Below are 23,544 nucleotides of genomic sequence, written 5' to 3' on the forward strand. Positions count from 1 at the left end.
TTGCATGAAACGACCCCAGCACTTGGAGTTATATGAATGTTTCCTAATTTATCTCTAAACCCAACATATCCTGAGTTGTATGAAGAAAAATATTAAACAAAGATATAAAAAGCAACAACATATACCTCCAATGGATGTCTCCATCATACGTCACCAATAGACTACCATGTTAAAAATGTATACATTTAGCGTCTACTTTTTTGTGATGGATGCCAATATGTCAGCCATTAGTCGCCCCTAGACTTCCATGTTCAAATCATATACGGTACCTTTAATTTATACTTTTTTTACTGGATGGCGTGAGATTGTATTGAATTGGTATCATGACAAATTGGATAACTTGATGCAATTTAACATTTTTTAAAGGCGGACACATCTGTATGAGTGAAATTTTCAAATCTCAAGAGTATGGTGGTCTGTATGTGTATGTGTAAATGTTGTGCTGACACAATAAGTTTAGAAAAACAGCCTGCTCTGATGAATTTAAAGCTTCTTACCACCACCCCTGTTCCCTCTCTGTTGTGCTCTCTGAAAATTATAGAGTTAAAATTCCATAACCTGCAGTCAGATAGAGCTGTTATTAGTCTTATTGACCTCGTTAGCATGTTACATAGTTAGTATGGCTGAAAAAAGACACATGTCCATCAAGTTCAACCAAGGGACGGGAAAAGGGAAGGAAAAATTACTACACATAGGAGCTAATACTTTTTTGTTCTAGGAAATTATCTAACCCTTTTTTAAAGCCATCTACTGTCCCTGCTGCGACCAGCTCCTGCGGTAGGCTATTCCATAGATTCACAGTTCTCACAGTAAAGAAGGCTTGTCGCCTCTGCAGGTTGAACCTTTTTTTCTCCAGACGGAGGGAGTGCCCCCTTGTTTTTTGAGGGGGTTTTACATGGAACAGGATTTCACCATATTTTTTGTATGTGCCATTAATATATTTATATAAATTAATCATGTCCCCCCTTAGTCGTCTTTTTTCAAGGCTAAATAGGTTTAATTATTTTAATTTTTCCTCATAACTTAAATTCTCCATGCCCCTTATTAGCTTCGTTGCTCTTCTTTGTATTTTTTCCAACTCCAGGGCATCCTTTCTATGAACTGGAGCCCAGAACTGAACTGCATATTCTAGATGAGGCCTCACTAATGCTTTGTAAAGTGGCAATATTACATCCCTGTCCCGCGAGTCCATGCCTCTTTTAATACACGACAATATCTTGCTGCCCTTTGAAGCAGCTGCTTGACATTGCATGCTGTTATTTAGTTTATGATTTACAAGTACACCCAGATCCTTCTCAACAAGTGACTCCCCCAGTGTAGCTCCCCCTAGGACATATGATGCATGCAGGTTGTTTGTACCCAGATGCATAACTTTACATTTAGCTACATTAAACTTCATCTGCCAAGTGGATGCCCAAACACTTAGTTTGTTTAAATCTGTTTGCAATTCATGAACATCTTCCATAAACTGAACTATATTACATAGCTTGGTGTCATCTGCAAAAATAGAAATAGTGCTATTAATCCCATCCTCTATATCATTGATAAATAAGTTGAATAATAGTGGTCCCAACACTGAACCCTGGGCTACACCACTTATTACCGGGGACCATTCAGAGTAGGAATCATTGACCACAATTCTATGGATACGGTCCTTGAGCCAATTCTCAATCCAATTACAAACTATATTTTCTAAACCTATAGTCCTTAATTTACCCATTAGACGTCTATGAGGGACAGTGTCAAATGCCTTTGCAAAGTCCAAAAACACTAAATCCACAGCAGCCCCTCTGTCTAGGCTTCTGCTCACCTCTTCATAAAAACAGATTAGGTTAGTTTGACAACTTCTGTCCTTAGTAAAACCGTGCTGGCTGTCACTTATAATGCAATTTATTGTCACATAATCCTGTATATAGCCCCTCAATAGCCCCTCAAACATTTTCCATTTTCCATTTTCAAACATGTTGTTTTAACTCTTTCTTTTCCAGAGCAAAAAACTTAGAGGAAACACTGGCCACCATCATTTTTATTGACGTATTGCCATTATGTTTCATGATGACCATTGTGATTTCTCTGCAGAGGGATTCACATTTTGAAGAATCAACGGAGAACAGGTTTTTATCTCTTACTGGTATTTTTATATTCCAAGGACGCGGTTGTTTCTAATTTTAAAGCAATACTTTCATTTGAGATAAGATGTGGAGAAAGCTTTTTTAAGTTGTCTGTTTCTATGTAATTAAATAGATGTTTTCACTCTGGAAAGTTATGTAATTGGTGCATTTAATTTCCACAAATATTCCTTCCCTATAACGGAAGTTAAGAGCATTGTTCAGACTTTCAGCACCACGGACAGTGGCTAGAATACCAAAAGCAGAATATTGTAGCTAATGGAAAATGTTATCTTAAATATACCGTGCAAAATAGCTATCTTCCTCTTATTGCCTGCAGACCGTCCGACTTCTTTAGATGTTGGAACAAATCACGGTAAGAAGAAGTTGGCACTACTAGTCAATTTCTATGGCGTGGAGCGGATGTGCAGGAATTTTGGAACAGGAGTTCTTTTGATTACTTTGGGTGGTGCTCAGTAACAAAAAGTAGAAGCAAAATCTTGTACATCAAGTAGTGAGGAATGTGAAGAAACGGCACTCACACATGTACCGTAGTAGTAGTTCTTTCTTTTATTGTGGCATCCAGCAAAAAATTAAAAGCATTCAATAGAGGACATAGCAGAGAGCATGGCAGGTTACAGCCTGTTTCACGTTAAGAATAGCGCTTCATCTAACCTCATCTGATTCTTTAGATGCTGGATTAGCCTTCATAAAACTCTGCAGCTGTACAGAGGCAGAAACAGCGAGACAGCTGGACTCTGCACAGAGACAGCCGGACTTCCCATAGAGAAGGCTTATTATCATCTCTGCCTTCCTGATCGCTGTAAACACGGTGCTAAATGGGTGTTATGTGCACAGATCCTGGGTAGCTGCAGGATCTGCTGGCTCTTAGCACATAATCTCTGCAGTGTATCTCAGGAGGCTGTATGTTTCCCAAAACTGGGGCTAATATGTCAGCCCCAATTACAGGTGGAATAAATACAAAAAATAATGTAAAGTTAATATGCTCCCCAAAGTCATTAATGACCTGACAAAAAAAAAAAAAACACAGCCCAACACCGACAACGCAAAAACATACATATTTTCTTTATAAAAATGACAGTAATGGAAAGGGGTACACAAATTAATAATACATTGTAGTGATACTTTGTATTATTAAAGAAAAAACATAGAATTGAATAACACAATAGAATGAAAAATAAAATTTTTATAGCTTTCAATCCTTCATGTACTAAAAAAAAAAAAAAGAAACCATGCCTGATCATTAACAGGGAATAATAATATGGTCTTCAACTAGTTAAAGGGGTTCTCCGCTATTGACAATCCCTGCTTTTTAGGAAGGGCTCCCAACGGTAAGGTGACCACATGGTGCTCTGCTTCTAGGACCCACAAAAATGAGCTGTAATCTGTGGGGGAGTCTAGCAGAAAATGTTCAGTCCTTCTGAACCCCCCCACACAAGGGAAATTAGGCATCACACAGTTACTATTTGAATCAATCAGCTTTACCTTTAATGCATACATGTGTCAGATCCTCTAGAGCAAGAAAAGCATACAATTGAATATGGCAGCGGTGCGGCAGGGAGCATAGCTCAGCTCCCTGCCCCATTGTATTCTCTGTGATGCAGGTGGCGTTAATATGTCATCAAGCCTACATCGTTGTGTCTGGCTAGTAGGTGCAAAGGCAACTGCTGGAAACTGCTGCGGAAACATCCGGGAGGTGAATATTCTTTACTAAGGAGCAGTAGCAGGAGTTTCTTGTTTCATTGAGGCTTAAGGTGTCACAATGTGACAAGTTTCTTATTGAGGGGGGGCGCAGTGTGGCAATTTCCTATAGAGGTCGCACAGTGTGGCAAATTGTTTTGTTCAGTGTGGCTCATTGTTTTTTTTAGGGGGCTCATTATGGATAATTGTTTTGTTCAGGGGCACAGTGTGGCTCGTTGTTATTTTAGGGGGCTCATTGTGGATAATTGTTTTGTTCAGGGGCTATTTGTGGCTATTTTTCTGCACAATGTGGCTAAAAATGCATTCAGGGGGCAAAGTGGGGCTATTTTTTTTACTGAGGGGGTAAGGTGTAAATAATTATGTATTCAGGGGGCACAGTGCTGCTAATTATGTATTCATGGGGCACAGTGTGGCTATTTGATTTTTATATAGAGGAGGCACAGTGTAGCTATTTATTATTAAAAGGCACAGTTGTTTTGTACAAAGGGCACAGTGTAGAAAGTTGTTTTGTTCAGGGGCACAGTATGGCAAATTTATTTTTATTAAGGGATCACAGTGTGGGGCAGATTTTTATTTAGGGGCATTGTGTGAGGTACTGCTATTTTTAGGGGGCACAGTATGCAAAGCTATTATATTCAGGGGTCACAGAGTGTGTAGCTATTATATTTAAGGGCACGGTGCTTAAAACTGTTATAATCAGGGGCACAGTGTGTAAAATTTTTATATTCATGGGACACAGTGTGTAACACTATAATATTTAGGAGTAGAAATCTGGAAGACGTGTTGTGATGTGCTATGCAACTTTCTTGTCTTTACACAGTGCGTAAACTAACTAAATAGTCTGCTTACATCTATGGTTAAGAATGTCCACATAAAGGTCCATAAGTAAAGGATGAGTGTAAGTTAGTATTCATAGTGTGGAAAATCACTTTAAATTCTAGCCTGGGAAGGGGCACACAAGTTTGGATAATTCTTAGGAAATTGCTATTATATGTTAAAAGATTTATTCACAATCCACATTTATATACTGTGAATTCAGAATATTGTAATGATTTTATTTGGGTAAAGATGTAGGAATTTTCTGAGACATGCTACACCATGCCTCCCTTCCCCCGCATGTATATCTTTGTCATTCAATTTGGGAACCGGTTGTTAAACATTTGAATTCCACCTCTGCGGACTCCCAACTATTAATTCAGAAGTTCTGTCTCAAAAGTGTTGCTCCTCATCAGTACAGTGTAGAGCTCTGGTTCCCTGTGTGAGGGACCATTTGAACGAAGAACTAAAGTACCAGTGATACCAGCTAATAGTATATTAAATACAAGTTACAGTATATAACTGTTCACAATGTTGTTTATAGTAACTTATTATTGTATAACCATAACTCCCAATATTTGAATCCAAAAGTGCAGGACATTTTAAGTCCCACTCTGCTCTGCCCAGGAACGTTCCCAAAATCCCATAGAAATGCCTCTTTTTAATGTAAATATGAATAGCCCAGCTTCTTTTGTAGCCAATTTCACAGGACAGTCCTGCAAAAAACATGGATAAATGTATATAACTAATAAAATAGGTAAATGACATAACAGTCATAGAAGTTATTTTCACTGTTTAAAAGATTTACTTAGTCTGCCTAATTTATAACTCCTTTTCTATAAAAAATAGTAAAACAAAATAATCAGATACATTACTGTAAAACATTTTCTAGCTTCCCTATAGAAATGTATAGAATTAATATATCCTATAGTCAGGCAGAATCATTGTGCTTATTACATACAGTAGCAGCATCCTATATGCATTTAGTAAACAAGAGGCATAGGCAGTAAGACAGTCCGTATCCAGGGTTCTCTATACACTGACTGTCCGACTATCATTTCCAGCTTCTTCATGCTTCACCAGCTGTCCATTCGGTCGAGCCTTTTAATTTCAAGCTTTTCTTCTAGAAATCAATCTGTATTTCTGCTTCTATCCATGCATCATCTCATCTAATTAACTAAATCAGTTACGGTGCAGCAAGACGACGGGCTTATCCTAGACCCCATCTATCACATTAACTTCAAGTCCAAACACTGAATACTTGGTAAACTAGAGACTTTCAAGCATTCTGTGTATGAGATACACAAAATAACGTATTTTTTAATAGCTCAGCAGAAAAAAAAAAAACTGATTTTTTATTATTTCACACTTTTTATTGCGAGAATCATAATTTCCCTCATATCTACATTTTCAACATTTCAGGGATGTTGTTTGGCAAAATAGTATCTCTATGGGAATGTAAAAGGGCCTCTGCTGCTCAGTTTTATTGCTGAAATGGTGGTTACCATGACAACAGCTAATAACTAATAACCAATAAACAGCACTAAGTGAAATACATTTTCTGTGCTCTGATTCTGGAACGATTGCCTTTAAATAGCAAATTTAAGATTGCATTGTTTCAGGTTCATGTTAAATAAGTGTAAGAAAAAAATGAAAACTAAAAATGAAGAAAAATGTTTTTCGAATTTTATATTTAATCCTAAATTTTCTTCCTATTTTTCTATTAAAGTTTTGCCAGCTTTTTTTTCCCCATATAAATGTATTTATCTTTCTTGCTTGCATAAAAAAATGTATATACTGAATGTATCGATTTTTTAAGGAAACACTGAACAATTGAGAGGTAGAACTGCTATATTTTTGAAAAGCATCGTTTTTGGAGAGTATTGGATAATGCAGCAGAATAACTCAAGAAAGTGAATTGATAGGAGTGTCACCAACCTAAGACAGAATACACCCTGGTGGATCTCATTAAATGTCTGTTCTGCTGTCAGTCCACATTCTTTGATCTTGGGAAAATCTCAGTGTAGACGATTTATTACAGAGCTGCTTCAATTAAATTAAACACCCATTGCTTCCTGTATTCCATGAAGTAACATGGGAAACCTTATGGCAAACTGTATATTAACAGATATGTTAAATATATACATTTAGTCCCTTTTAACCAACTAATTCTGGGAGAAGATTGTCTTATTCAAAGTGGATGCCTATATTCTGGTAGATGTAAATGAGAGGTAACTACATCATTGGTTATGTTCCATTATCGTCAATTTTAGATTACGTGCACACAGGCTATTGTGCAAAATTAATTTGTAACTTCCAAATTAATACCAAAGGAGGATTATTTTTCTCTTTGTTATACAGCTATTATATTTAGCTCTTCTGTTGATATCTGAAACCGCAGTCAAAATATGGCTAAAATAGGATGCAGATTCTAAGGGATCCCTGATATTCATCCCTTAAGATCCATACAGAGATGTGGACTTGCTGTAGGATATCCCCAGGTTGCAGTTCCCAAAGTAGTCGTCGACTGGCAGTTAAAGAGCAGGTACAGCAAAGGCTTTAACAGGAGGCAGAAAATAGTCATTACCAGATATCAGTCCAGGGAGCGACAAAACAACAATATGAGGCAGAAGCAGGGTCAGGGACAAGCCAAGGGTCAAAACCTAGGAGGAGAGCTAAGTGCAAACATGGAAGTGAGGCGAATGGTCAGACCGTCCTGGAGTTCAGGTACAGACAGAACGACAAATCCAAGAGACGTGGTCAGACAAGCCGGGTAAGAAAGTTAATTCATTATAGTAATAAACAGCATTGAATTAACTAGATAACCAATAACTGACACTGAAGCCAGGACTCAGAACGTTGAAATAGAGTGCCTAGCGCTCTGATTGGTCGGACAATTGGGCTCCCTGGCTTCCTGAATGGATGTAAATTTAAAACTATGTTAAAAAGGTTGGTGAGCACCTCCTAAAAATGTAAAACCAGCCAAGCGACTGCGTGTTCTGCGCATGTTCACCAGATTTCCATACCAGCACCCTGTGACTTTTAAAGCAATGGCATGTGGCAGAGGAGGACAGCGCTGGAATATGGAAAGGTAAGTATGTTACAACAGCATAGTCTAAACTAGATAAAATAGAGGATTGTGGGTAGGATGGCTAGATGTGTTACATTACAGTAAAGCAGTTGTGAACTAATTTCCAAATAGTGGGACATTCCTAACAAATGAAAAATGGATAATGGTAATTACATTCATCTATGGTGCCAAAATATGTTAAACTCTATTCACACCAGCTCCTTAGCTTTTGTTCCTAAAAGAGCCCATGACAGCTAGATGGATCCATTTTAAAAGGGATTCCAACCTACAGTGTCCTGATGGATCCCATCGGCTTATAAGGTTTTTCTTTGTATCTCTATTTTTGTTTTGTTTTTTATTTATAGCAAGAATAGCGCTGAAGACTACACTATTCTTGACATCAAAAAAACAACTGAAATCCGATGTGATCTCAAAATAATGTGAACAGAGCTTTACACTTCCTCTTGTGATAGGATTACAAACATTTGACCTACTGGATTGAAAGGAAAAAAGAGTCTTAATATACCAGCTAGCTGACGCAACATCGACTGATTAACCTTAACTAAAGTGTTATTCTTGAATTTGAACATTAGATCAATAAGTTTGATTAAGGTTAAGTTCACATCTGCGCTGGAGGTCCTATCAAAACAGCCACAACGGAAACTGACGAACCCTATTATTAGTCAATAGGGTCCATCAGGTACTTTTGGTACCAATGGTATAACAGATCCGGCACTGTGTCCTGGTTTCTATTCTATGCAGAAACCAGGACTCCAGATGTGAACCAGAACCTCAATTTGCAGGTCTGAGGCTTCGTTCACATATTCGCCAGAGTCCCATTCCGACGTTCCGTTGGAACGGGACCCTGACTGACACAAACGGAAGCCATAGGTTTCCGTTTCCATCACCATTGATTTCAATTGAGATGGATCCGGTGCCAATTGTTTCCGTTTGTCTCCGTTGTGCAAGGGTTCATCATTTTGACGACTACACTATTGATTCCATCAAAACGACAGAACCCTTGCACAATGGAACCCTTGCACAATGGTGATGGAACGGAAACCTTTGGTTTCCGTTTGTGTCAGTCAGGGCTTCGTTCCAATGGAAAGCTCAGACGGTACGTCAGAACAGAGCCCTAGCGCAGATGTGAACAAGCCTAAGTAGTTTTTTAAACCATATATTTATCAACACATTTCTGTAATCAAGTAACATTAAAAAAACTTTTCAAGGTGTGGCTGTCACTGACTTCTTATATTGGTGACAATGCTATCTACATATGTAATGGACACAAGAACTGTGGTCACTGGTAGTTACTCTGTGTAGTACAATAGATATTCTCATCATAAAGGACAGTAAGGGTTCTATTACACGGCTTCATATGCGCTGTGGTAACGAGCGCTGATCAACAAGACAGCTAGTTGATAAGGGCTCGTTTGCTCCTTTCGCAAGGAGCAATGATTGCTTATGCTTGCGAAGGAGCGATCGTTACTACGATCGTTCATCCCCATACATTTCCATCATGTCAGGTTAAGGTCTCCCTGTTTACACAGAGATATGTGCTGTCGACAACGATAAAATCGAATGCTGCAACAAACTAGCAGATCAGCTGATAAACGAGCGTTTTCTCATTCTTTGGCAGATCGTTGCCCTGTTTACATAGTTACATAGTACGGTCGAAAAAAGACAAGTCCATCAAGTTTACACAGAGCAAAGATTGGGAACAAGTGTTCATATGAACGTTCATTTGCCCGACCATTGCCCTGTGTAAAAGGGCCTTAAGTAACAAGATGATTGAAACTTGGCACCCCAGAGAGTAAAACGATAATAACAAATATGGCATAGGGTTAGGGCTTTGAACCTTTGATTAAAACGTTCTAAGTGGAGTTGGGCAGTAAGTATTTCTTCCCAAATTTAATTAAAAATGCAATTAGTATTATTGTTACTGTATAGGAGCACATTAGTATGTATTTATATAAAACTATCAACTTCCACTGCACTTTACATAGCATAATATTGGGGTGTTACATTGTAACTATAAAAAAAGAGACAGTGTGGTACAGAAAAATCTTTTACAAGATACATTTATTAGAATCCCTGCCCATATGAGCTTAAAATCTATAAGTACATAGGAAAGTTTGTTGAAAATGATTTATAGTTTGTCCCCATGAAGTATATTTTTTTAGGGTCATTCATATGAAAGCTTGTTTAGCAGGAAGTCTAATGTCAAGCCTATGCCTTGTTTTACCCTTTTTTCTACGGGTTGATGAGAATCCTTACCCTGGTCAGTTTAACATCAAAATTGGCCAAATTCATTAATGTCAGCTACGATGCTTATATGGTTTCAGTAAAATCAGCTTATTTATTGCACAATGAACAGTTATGAAGTTTTCTAATGTTCTTCTTGTATTACAAGTAATTCATCACGGTTTTTCAATATCTTTGCTTGCAGTCATTCAAATGAAACCTTCATTGTTTAGTTCCAGTGGATATAAATGTGTCTTGTAACGAGCCATGCACCTGTGTCCATTACATGACCAAGACAGATTTTCATCCACTGGAATGAAACAATGAAGGTTCCTATTGAATGACTGTAAGCAGAGATCTTTTAAAATGATTTAGTACAGAAAGAATATTGAAAAATTTTATATATTTTCATCATACAATAAATCAGCTGTATTTGCTGCAACTGTAATACCCATTATTAGAAGTGACATCTACCCTTTTGTTTTTGCAAATGAGCAGTGGACAAACCATAGATGGCATCACTAAATAAGTATCTGGTTTTACTCATGATGCTTAAAAAAAATTATAGAAAACGAGTTTGTTTTTTTAAAGAAGCATTAAGTTGTGTTAGAACACATAGAAATTAGTCTAGAAACTAGGATCGGGTTTATTTTATTATTTTTATATTGCTCCTAGTTTTTACAGAAAACAGAAAGTAAAAAGTGATGCTCATTAGAGATAACATAAAAGAAAAAAAGAGAACAAACTTAAATAACAATATAATTACAAAGAAAATATATATTGTCAACAACACAGCAAAGTATATGTTTTTGAAAAACAGAAATCGAGATTCTTCAAAGACACCATGGCTTTCTCAGCTATTTCTTCTCTTATGTTTCTTTTGGTTTTCTTGAGTTCTTTTATTTTCATGATGATGGGGGATAAATGCTGAGAATGAATTCTGACTTTAATGGTAGATAAAAGCAGCCGGTGACCTGCCCTATTGGCTAATAATTATACACTGTGGCCGTCCATGTACTCTGGAGGTGCGGAGATCATTTCATTGAGATTGTAATTTTTTTGAGTTATGCTATATTGTAACACATAAACAATAAGACAAGATTACCAATGAGTAATGTCTCTATGCAAATATCAGATTATTTAAATAAGGTCACATGATAGCCATCGTTTAAACATAAATCCTGGTGGGTTCTGTATTATAACTATCATTACTATAAATATTATTGTTTTTGTTATTTATTCACATGAATAATGAATGGTATCATGCAGCTCTTCAGCATTTACAGATCAATATGTAACATCAGAAATTGCAGGATGTAATGGTCTTATACAGAAACGTGAAAAATAAAAATTGTGTGCTCAAAAAGAAATGTAAGGGTATGTACACACACAAAATAAAAAAATGTCTCAAAATATGGAGCTGTTTTCAAGGGAAAAGAGCTCCTGATTTTCGGAAGTTTTTTTAATCAAAGTTGCGTTTTTAATGGCCGTTTTTGGAGCTGTTTTTCTATAAAGTCTATGAAAAACGGCTGAAGAAGTGACATGCACTTCTTTTTCGTGGCCGTTTTTTTTAAGAGACCATTTTGGAAACGACCAAGTAAAAAATGCCCCGTCGGAACAGAACACTCTTTTTCCCATTGAAATCAATAGGCAGATGTTTGGAGACATTCTGCTTCCAATTTTTCATCCATTTTTACGGCCCAAAAAACGGCTGAAAACACTCCGTGTGAACATACCCTTATATGGTGTTTCACAACAAGATGGCTAAAGACCGTGAATGTCATTATTATGACTGCAGTTGGATTAATTTTCAAATAGTTAGTACGGTCACTCCAGTCATTCCGCTCTATAACATTGAAGTCATGTTAGACCGTTACTTTATAATGTAATTACACAATCACCTACTATATACATCACAACTTCTTTCAGCAAGGATCACCTGTCCTGGATATTGTAAACTGTTGGATGGGCTGAATTAGGAGAACAGAAGACTTAACAAAAAAAAAAAAGGCTAGAGATGAGTGAATTTCCCGAAATTTTTTTCAAGTCAGATTTGGTCCGAATAAATCTGATGCGAATCGAAAGTGCCCCAATTGCCCTGAAAACTCGTGTTTGACTCTCAGATGTCTTCTAGGACAGTATCCAACTAACATTTATCCCATTTCAAGCTCTTTAACACGAAGCCAGCAAGTAATGTGAAAGTTTTAGCAACATATGTTAGTAGAGGGAGGGACAACTAAAGTGCATTTTGGGAAGGCTGCCTGAAATGCATTATGGGGATGTCCGCCGGAGGTTATATGATCTATTTTCTAATCTGTAAAATGTCAGCCAATGATAGATGGTAGTCATTATTTCGTCGTGATTCGTGCGCCACAAACCCCAAGTTTTTCAGAATTTGCCGAATCTGATATTTTGGGGAAATTTGGGACAAATTTGATTTGTGTAGAATCAATTTGCCCATCTTTACCCATAGTAGATGAGATTCATATTAATATTCATACTGGTACTAGCAGGGCATTAAATGGGTTTTCCAGTCCCAAAAGTATTGATGACCTATCCTCAGGACAGGCCATCAATATGTGATCAGTTGGGATCCGATTCAGCTGTTTTGAAGGGGCCGCAAAGCTTGTAGGAGCGCTGCTTCCCCTTAATTTCCTTTCCTCCACACAATATGAATCACCGACACAGTTGTAGCAGTGGTTCAGAGTATTATAGCCTTCTACAATTTAATTAAATGGGAGAAGACTGTAATACTGTGAGCCACCACTACCTTTGTGTCGGCGATTCACAGTGTGAGCAGTAGAAATGAAGGGAAGGTACTGCTCATACAAGCATTGTGGCCCCTTCAAAAAAGGTGATTGGTGGGGGTGCCAGGAGTCAGACCCGGACCGAACACATATTGATAGTCTATTCTGAGGATAAGCCATACATTTTTTGGGACTGGAAAACCCTTTTAAGCTCGCATCCATCCTAAGTTTGACAAGAGTGGGAAGATTCTGCTTGGTGTGGTTGTAGATTTTGCCATGCGTCCACCATCACTAGCTTAAAATAAATGTCCACCCTTGAATATCATCTTTTATTATCTAAATTGGTCCAAAACTGTGCTGATTAATTATTAATATATCTTTATAGCGGTCAGAATAGTAGAGAATGTTTGCTTTAAAATCCTCGACCTTCTCATTCTCATTGGCTCCAAATTATTCTTATCACACCCATTTTAAATCATTATGCCTTAAAGGAACAGTGTCATCACAAATTATTTTTTAATATGTTAAAGATGTTAGTGCTTTATTAAAAACGTTTATATTTATTTGTGTGTTTGTGTTTTACTTTTTCTTATTTTTACACTTTTTCTTCCCTATGGGGGCTGCCATTTTTTGTTCCATTTCTGTATGTGTCGATTAACGACACATACAGACATGGAATACGGCAGCCACAGTCCCATAGGGACTGCGAACGGGTCCCGTCCCATCCACTTCTGTGTACGGCGTCTGTGTGGGAACTGCGCATGCGCCGCTCCCACACATGCCAATTTGAAATTGGCGCCGTCCGGCGCCATTTTCCTGTGGACCGGAAGTCGCGGCCGGACAGTAATGTTACTACTTCCGGTCGCGGCTTCCGGACTTGTGCACTTGGACCAGCGGCAGCAGACGGAGCGGACGGGCCGGAGGGAGCCGCGGCGGCAGGAGCAGGTAAGAGATTTCAATGTATGTTCGTGTTTGTGTGTGTTTACTACTGTATGTAAACCTACTACACTGTGTGTTAGCTCAAAAAATGGCGACACACAGTGTAGGAGGTTACACCGTTCAAACCCCTCGTATATCCCGGCACTAGCCAGGATAAAGGAGGGGGGGATGCTGAGAGCTCACTAGAGCGAGGGCTTTTTACCCAATTTTGCAATGCTGCAATTTTGGGAATAGCTCCATCTAGTGACCAGCAATGGGAAATATTATAAATTAGAATTTATTTATAATATTTCCTGACTCGTGAAAAAAATAAAAAAAATTTGAACAATGTTTAATCACCTACACACTAAATGTTTAATTTAAAAAAAACAAACATGTTTTTCTGGCAACACATTCCCTTTAAAAAGGTAGTAAGACCTAATAGGGTATATGAACATCACAGAATAGGGCCAACTTCTCTGACCCAGAGTCGAGAGACACTAACACCTCTTGCACACGAGCGAGTTCAGGCCATGAAAACCGGTCAGAGCGTCGGCTGGATTTCCTGGCCCGACCGTGGTACAGGTGAACCATACTCCTAGCATGATAGACATTTTATGATGCTAGGAGTCCCTGCCTCCCCGCAGAACTGCTGTTCCCTACTGTATCATTTTGTTCAGTATGGAACAGCAGTTCCATGGGGAGGCAGGGACTCCTAGCATCATAAATGTCTATGATGCCAGGAGTCCCGTTCACCTGTACCCCAGTCGGGCCAGGAAATGCGGCCAACACATGGACCGTTTTTAACGGCCTGAACTTGTGTTCAAGAAGTGTTAGCATCAGTATTATTTGAATGACCACCCTTTAATACTACTGTTGCAAAGGAAATGTATAACTTGCAACTTCTCTGACAACAGCTGGTTTCAGAAGCCGGACCCATGGCTATAAGCGATTGCCAGGACAAATTTATTTCAAAAAGGGTTGTCATGATGAGACAATCACTTTAATATCCTGAGGATATGTGTTTGTGCTTTAAAAAAACCTTGTCTTTTTGCATAGAGATAAGCTCTAGACCATAGCATTCACACTAAGGGTATGTTCACACGCAGAGTTTTCAGGCGTATTTCGAGGGCATAAACGCTTTAAAATTTTCAGCCATTTTTACTTGTGCGTGTGAACATACCCAAACACTGAAATCTAAACAGTTATTTTTGAGATGGAGGTTATAATTGGCAGTAGGTAAATATCCTTCAAATACTGACTGATAGAACTGTATAAGCAGTGAATTATTTTCATGCTTTGGTATAGAGTACATGGGATCGATGATTATGTTTAGCTGTGATCATGAGAAATGGTATATTAACAAAGAAGACCAGGCTGCTGAAATGCTTTATTCGATAAAATAGAAAACTAAAAACCATTCTTTCCCTCAATAGTAATATTCAGTTATCTCTAAATCCAATCTTTATGCATCACAAAAATGAATGTACATCAATAAATAAAACATACAACAGAGTCCCATACATTAATAACTCGGCAGCCAATATATTAAGGTCATTTTTCTTAATTCTTTCACATTGTAGAAACACTCCCACTTCTATTTGTTTTCTAGATAATCAAACATCGATAGAGAAAAGAGTGTGAAATTATCAAATTAGAGAGGAATCAATCAAGAATTGCTGCATCCCTCATATATCATGCAGAGTAATGTGCTCTCCAACCCAACACAATATAGCGTAAAGGATAATAGAAAATACTGATTTTCAATTTAGACATTGTATATCTGTAGATCATTCTTACATATACTGTAGGAATGGTCATTTGCAGAGATGTAAACATTCTTATATAGCACTAATGCAACTTATATTACAAAGGTGTGTAAAATGGCAGCTCATAATTTGTTGTAATGGAAATGGGCACAATAGGGACCCTGGAATGGATTGAACATGAAGTAACAATTTATGTAATAAATGCCCCTTTTACATTAAAAAAAATAAAATAAAAAATAATAGAAACCTACAGCATATGAGAGATGGTGGACACTTAACTTGTCCCAACAGCTTCCAAGTGGGTCTCTGTCCCTGGTCCTGTCCCTCCTTATTTAGACATGCTCATGCTTTTACTTTTAACAGTTAAAGGGAATGGTTGGTGCATTTAATTTTAGTGTCATTAATTATATGTAAGTCTGTAAAAGAGAGATAATGTTTTTATCATTGTTTGAAATGTTGTAGCTATATGTATACATAAAGATAAACAAATATATCTAGCAGCACCGGTGTATGGTGGGTGCAAATCCTCAGGAACAGACCACGCTCCAAACTTGATAATATTCAAAAAATAGGCAGCACTCCGCAGTAAATGTGAAAATAGGGTACTTTTATTGCCCCCTGTGCAACGTTTCAGCTCTGTCCTCTAGAGCCTTTCTCAAGCAAATAACATGTGATACATTCCAAGTATATAACATAGTGACAATCAAGTGTGTGAATCAAACATAATCAAAGAAAAAGTATATAACAGCATCACAAAAATAGCGTAATAAATATATAGTAAAAAGTGACACATCAGAATTAAACATATAGTGTCAAAGTAAGATGGATAAGCAACAGTTAATGTGCATATAACTCACAATACAGTTAAAGTATCCAATTAAGAGTAGTGTTCACATGTGTGTGAATCATGTGTGAAACATAAAAACAAATTAAAATTGAAAATCACCTCATAGGACGTGCTATCACGGCGCCGCCATAGCGGTAAGCGAAAAAACGCTATTGCGCATGCGTTGGAATATTGCCATGTTCTAAATATTGCGTATATCCGGTATGCATTCGCGCATGCGCAATGAAGCGCAGACGCGATGCAGACATCTTTAAATAGGGAAAAGTCCCATTTGTTTAGGGTTATATCAAAAGGTATGTGTATATATATCTTAAATAACCGAATCATACCATAATGGGGACTATATAGCTCCCAATCTAAGATAAAGCTTTATCAATAGAGAGTGTGAATACATTCAAATGAATGTCCCAACAGGGCATCCAAAGAGGAGAGAGGCATAAGCGCAGCGGTACAGCCCTGTTCACACCAGAGTTTTAAGTATTGTTGTTAGAAATGGAGTTCAAGGGGTGGACGGTGGCCATTCTATAAATGCCCATCCCCACCTCACTAGTGGGTAAAACAAATGCAATGCAGACATGTCATATGTCCCCTTGCCGTATTGTTTCCCGTAACTCCTATATTTGTTCTTTGAGAAGTCAAAGTAAATACTGCATCTACGTCTGAACCTCTCAATCCTATAGGTTCTATTGATATGTATATAATACACCCTCTAGAGATATAATGGCATACTACATATACTGATATATATTTTTATAGAATATTATAATATGATATCCGTAAAAAATAAAAATTGCAAAAATTCCATGAAAAATATAATAATTTTTAATAATATTGGATAGTAATTATACACAGAAAAATCCGTGATATTCTTCGTCTGTCGAGGTAATCTTCAAACAAGTTCAAAAGAACGCTCTAAAGAAAAATAGAGAAAAGTAAATATCAATATTTCAAACAGGTAATAAAACCAATAAGTATACATGTTAATAATTACTGATAATAACATCAAGTGTATCAACATAATGGGGCATGACGGAAAGAGGAAGGAAAATCTCTCACATTACTCCACTAAACGCATAATCGACATTGAGCCCATTTGGTTTCAGGGTGTTGAGCCTATTGATCCATTGCAACTCCCTAGTTTTTAATAGTCTAGTCCTATTGCCACCTCGTCTCAGGGGGGGTATGTGATCCAAGATCCAAAATTTTAGTTGCTGTTCTGTATGGCCCATCTCTGAAAAATGTTTTGAAACAGGTAAATCCAAACGCTTTTTTCTAATCGTATACCTATGTTGGTTTAATCTGATTTTTAACTCGAGTGTGGTTTCTCCCACATATAGTAGATGACAAGGACATTGTAGAACATAAACAACAAAATCTGTGTTGCACGTTAGAAAATGTCTAATTTGGAAGATTCTTTGCGTGATGGGGTGTGTAAAAGTGGGGCCTTTTTGTATAAGCTTACAATTTATACAATTTAAGCAGGGGAAACAGTCAACCCTGGGTTTAGCCAGATATGTCTGTCCAGTGGATTTAAGGGACCCAACATCGGTTTTCACCAATCTGTCCCTAAGGCTTTTGGATCTGCGATAAGAGAGCAGCGGATATTTCGAGAATTCAGGAATATGTGTCAAACAATTGTTTAACATGGGCCAGTGCCGTCTGATAATATCTGTAATAGCCTTACTCTGGTCTGTAAATGTTGAAATAAATGGAATACGATCCATTTTTGATTTAGTTTCCTTAGGTCTAAGAAGTGTGTCCCTATCCATTAGAGCTACTTTTGACCTATGCTTATTCAATATTCTTGCTGGATAACCCCGAGTACGGAATCGATTGATCATGTTTCCGAGAGTCACGGTGGCGGTGTCTGTGTCACTGACTATCCTTTTGACCCTCATCAGTTGGCTAGTTGGTAAATTCTCAACCATACTACGTGGGTGGTTGCTGCTATATAGAAGTAGATTGTTGCAATCTGTAGGTTTTGTGTAGAGCTCAGTACTGAAGGTGTTGTTATTGATCTTAACCAGGACATCTAGAAACTGAATCTCAGTATCTGACTGTACCAATGTAAATTTGACCTTATCATCATGCATGTTAATTCATGAAAAGAAGTCCAAGAGAGTATCACTATCCCCTGACCAAATCATGAAAATATCGTCTATGTAACGCCACCACTTAATAACATGTTTAAAGTGGTGGGATCCATAGACAAAGGCCTCCTCAAATGATCGCATAAATATATTGGCGTAAGTGGGGGCAATATTTGACCCCATCGCCGTTCCTTGCAGCTGGAGATAAAAATTGTCACCAAATAGAAAGTAATTCATACTTAGAATAATCTCCAATAATTGCAAAAGGAAGGTGCAGCAGTCAGGTGTATAATCCGATGAATTGAGGAAATTATTGACCGCCTGTATACCCCTTGTATGGTCTATCACAGTGTATAAATTAACCACATCGAACGATACTAATGTGACTTTCGTATCCACAGGTAGAACTACTTCATTAAGTTTGTTTATGAAATCAGATGTATCCCTAATATAAGAGGTCGCCCCGATGGCATATGTTCTTAAAATCTTATCCAAAAAAATGGCAATGTGGCAGAAAATAGAATCAACCCCTGACACAATGGGTCGACCCGGAGGGTCAACTAGGGACTTATGTATTTTTGGAAGTATGTATAAAATAGGGGTTCTAGGTTGTGTGATATATAGATACTCATCTATAATCCCACCCGTCTTAGCTTCATCTAATATATTTCTAATCCTCCTACCAATTTCAAATTTGGGATCATATGGGATTTGTTTATATACTGTATTATCATTAAGCTGTCTCATGATTTCTCTAAGGTACATAGTAGTATCCATTCTCACTACTGCCCCACCTTTATCAGCTGGTTTTATAGTGATATCAGTGTCACTAGCCAATTCCTCTAATGCTTTGGACTCCTCACTGGTTAAATTAGGATGAGTAAATTTAAATACATTAGTACATTGTGTTTTAAGATTCTCAATTTCACCTTTTACAGCTGCAACAAATGCATCAACAACCGGTAAATTAATTGGTGGCATAAAATTGCTCTCTTTGTAAAGACCAAATTTTCTAAGATTTAATTCAGAATCAGTATCAACATTTAGATCAGATATAGGTCTACCAGAGAACCAGCATTTCAATTTGATAGCTCTAAAGAATTTAAACAGATCAGCTTCAACCTGGAACCAATCTGTCAGAGATGAGGGGCAAAAAGAAAGCCCCTTATCTAAAAGCCTTTGTTGTGGTTCAGACAGTACCTTGGAAGATATGTTTACAACTAACGTTTCCGTAATGCCATCGCTCCCCTTTTCATCATCTGTCTCGGTCTGCTGCCTCTGTAGTTTACGTCGCCAGTGTTGCCTTGTTCCCCCACGTCTGGTACGCTTCCCGCTGGTGTGGAAGTCGCCGGGGTCTCCCCCAAAAAAGACGGGGAATCAGTCGTGATAAGTCCACCTTGTGCAGTAGATTTCTTCCTTCTCCTATTATCCCGATAGTTGAATCTGTCTCCATTATCCATATTCTGCCAATTGTAAACCCGACCTTTGGAATAATCATCCGCATCTCTATTCCATTTCCTTCTTTTAACCTCTTCTTGTTCCATCCTTAATCTCTGTACTTGCATTTTAAGATTATCAGAAAATCTAGTATATTCCTGGTCATCAATCGTGGATTTCAATGTAGTATCAATTTCTTGTATATTTCTATGTACTGTCTGGATTTCTTGTTGCAAAAATTCAAGATTTAGCAAAATCACATCAAGAGCAAATTTGTTGGATATTTGTTTCAATCTATTGCAGTAAAACTCATTTTGTGAAAATAAATTTGGGCTCACATTTGAACGCATTCCTCTCGGTATCCGTTGATGTTTATAATATTCCCCCAAGGTCATCAAATGGAGCTGTAATGTAGTCGCTCTTTTTGTTTCATTTTCCAATTTTCTCTTAAGATCAGTAGAGGAAGGAGTAATAAGAAAATCCACCTCACCATCAAGGCCCATCAGGATCCGCTTGATATCCTCATCAGTGTATACATATAATTTTTTTCGCTGGTGCAGCCATATTGGAGGCACACACTTCCTTCCTGTATTGTCTAGGATGTGCTTTATGGCAGCTGCAATAAATGTGAGTTAATGGTCAGAATAGTATCAATAGACTAATACATTCTCTAGGAAGTGATGAAATAGAGCCCCTCACTCAGAAACTAGGGAGTGGCAATGGAGCTGTATGAACAGTATAGCCTATCTTTGTGTATAGTGTTGCTAATTATAATAATATGCCTCTGTTGACTATGCCGCAGTCTGTGCAGCAAAGCTAAAAAGTGAGCTGCAGTAATCTGAAAATGTCCGTCTATTACGTTTGCTTCAGTGATCAATGTGACAACTCGATTTTTTTTTATAAATAATATGAATACAAAATAAGAGACACCACCTAATATTTAAAATAAAAAATGTATACAAAAAAATGTTTTATTCACTGTTGATCCATTTCCTTTGAAGGGTTTTATATATTTTAAAGTTAAGTTAAAATTTGAAACAAAATAATTTACATGAACTCAGCCAATAAGTTATTACATTATGCTAACAAAAGAGATATGCTTATTTTTGGTTTGGTTTCAAGCCAACATTGATCACATGCATATTTTGATCATATATGTTTTCCAGGACGGTTTAAAAAAAAGTCATCCTTTCCAATCCACATTGTACAGAAATAACTGTTTGTTCATTGGAAATCATTATCTCTTCATAGCTTGCAAACTTTATATACTACTGTATGCACAAGAGTCAAATTTGCCAATTTTTTGACATTTTATGCAAGGCTTAGGAATTAAAGTTCTCTAATAGGACTCTAGTTAGATGGTTTTATGAGGTTTATGTAGATTAAAACAGATCTGTTGTTCTTGCTAATTAGTAGAGGATCAATTGGGAAGCAATTTCGGCTGTGTCAATGAGAGCTAAATGACCCAATAAATTTGCTAGAATTGTAGGCATTCGTAAATTAAGTCTGGGCTTTTGATTTGGCACTGCGTATACACTTGGTAAGACTCCATATACATAGGTAAGGGTGTCATCACACACTTGAGAGAAATTAAGTAATTAAGATTTACATTAACTATTTGTCTTCTACTAATTGGTACTTGTATCTGAATCTCAAGTTCACACAGGAAGCTTCAGTGACCTCCACTCACGTATAACATACTGCACCAATTGTAGAGCCATATAATTACATGGCGTTTTGCTTGTATTTTAATTAGTTCATTGCAAGTACAGCTTAAAAGTCATTTTTAGATGTGGAATGGTTTGTATTTTTCAATAAGAATTTTTCTGGGGACAATGTTGCTGCCATATTTCTTAACTGCATTCAGTGTTCCTGTATGAGTCCAGCCTTAAAGATTACCTTCCCACATTACAAAACTGCTCTTAAAAATGTTACATACTCCCCTCTTCTCCTCATCACATTTTATATGCCTCGTTGTGTATGAAGTTCTGCTCTGGAAAATGTACATGAAGAGCGAGGAAGCAATTTGCAAGCTGAGCCATAGCTGCAATGCTTTGATGCTTCCATGACCGGCCAGTGGGGTGGCATAATTTTCAGCAAAACTCAATTATAAATATATTTAATTTTTGGTAAGAGGGCCAAAGCAGAAAACATAGCAATCCCAGACAAACCATTTTGTTTACCAAGGTATAGTAAGGGACTGTTTGCATCTGCATTGGAGCTTCCGTTAGGGGCCTTCTTCACAGATTCCTTTATTTTTGCCGGACAAAATGGTGACGCATGCTGCTCTATTATGTCCAGAAAATTACAGAAACCATGACGGAGAAATACATAGACACGCTGTGTAACTGTGTGGGCGTGGTTATGTAAAACAGCCTCAAAAGCAGCGGAAAGGAGGGGGGAGAGAAGGCTGTGCTCCTACATGAGAAATCCACACAGCCAGCGAAGAGAACATGTGACCAGTGCTGGAGAACGCTCATAGAGAAGAGAACATGTGACCAGTGCGCTGGGGAACGCCCCTAGAGAAGAGAACAGGTGACCAGTGCTGGGGAACGCCCCTAGAGAAGAGGACATGTGACCAGTGCTGGGGTACACCCCTAGAGAAGAGGACATGTGACCAGTGCTGGGGAATGCTCCTAGCGAAAAAGACATGTGACCAGTGCTGGGGTACGCCCCTAGAGAAGAGAACATGTGACCAATGTTCCCTCTAAGTCTTGGCAGCTCCTGAGCGGGGCAGTTACGGAGCATGGCAAGTCTCCATCAATGGTGGGCGATCTGATGACCAAACGTAATACCCCCAGTAAACGCTAATATAGCGACTAAATAAGAGAATAAGAAAACGTATTTTAAATTCGTTTTAATTACTTTTTTAAATAATATTACAAGTACACCAGTAAAATAGACAGTTATAAACACCAATTATAGGCATCAATGAAAGAATGCCTTATTACACCACTGCCCCTGTAGATAGCGCCATACAGACCCCCTGTAGAAAGCGCCACACACAATCCTACCTATAGATAGTATCACACACAGACCCCAGTAGATAGCGCTACACAGCCCCCCTGTAGAGAGCACCACACACAGACCCCTGTAAATAGCGCCACACACATCCCCCTTGTAGATAGCGCCACACAGACCCCCTGTAGATAGTGCCACACAGAACCCCAGTAGATGGCGCCACACACATCCCCCTGTAGATAGCGCCACACAGACCCCCGGTAGATAGTGCTAGACAGACCCCCCTGTAGATATCGCCACACAGACACCCCTGTAGATAGCGCCACACAGAGCCCCCTGTAGATAGCGCCACTCAGACACCCATGTAGATACTGCCACACAGACCCCCTGTAGATAGTGCCACACACAGCCCCCTTGTATATATAGTGCCACACAGCCCCCTTGTATATATAGTGCCACACAGCTCCCTTGTATATATGGTGCCACACAGCCCCTTTATATATATAGTGCCACACAGCTCCCTTGTATATAGTGCCACAAAGAAATCCCCCCTGTATATAGCGCTACACAGCCCCCCTCCCCACAGCCCCTTAAAAAAAGATTGTACTTACCTTGTCCTGTTCCCACGACAAACAAACTGCTACTCTGCCTCTCCATTGGGAAGCATGCGCAGACCGGCGTGATGTGACGTCATCACGCTGGCCTGCGCGACTCCCATCGCCTTATAGGCTGCAGGCTTAACGTGGCCTGCAGCCTATACAGGGCATAGCTAAAGTCTCATGGGTCCCAATGCAAAGGTTCTCCTTGGGGCCCCC

Source organism: Rhinoderma darwinii, chromosome 4 (genome assembly GCF_050947455.1).
Source record: "Rhinoderma darwinii isolate aRhiDar2 chromosome 4, aRhiDar2.hap1, whole genome shotgun sequence".
NCBI lineage: Eukaryota > Metazoa > Chordata > Amphibia > Anura > Rhinodermatidae > Rhinoderma > Rhinoderma darwinii.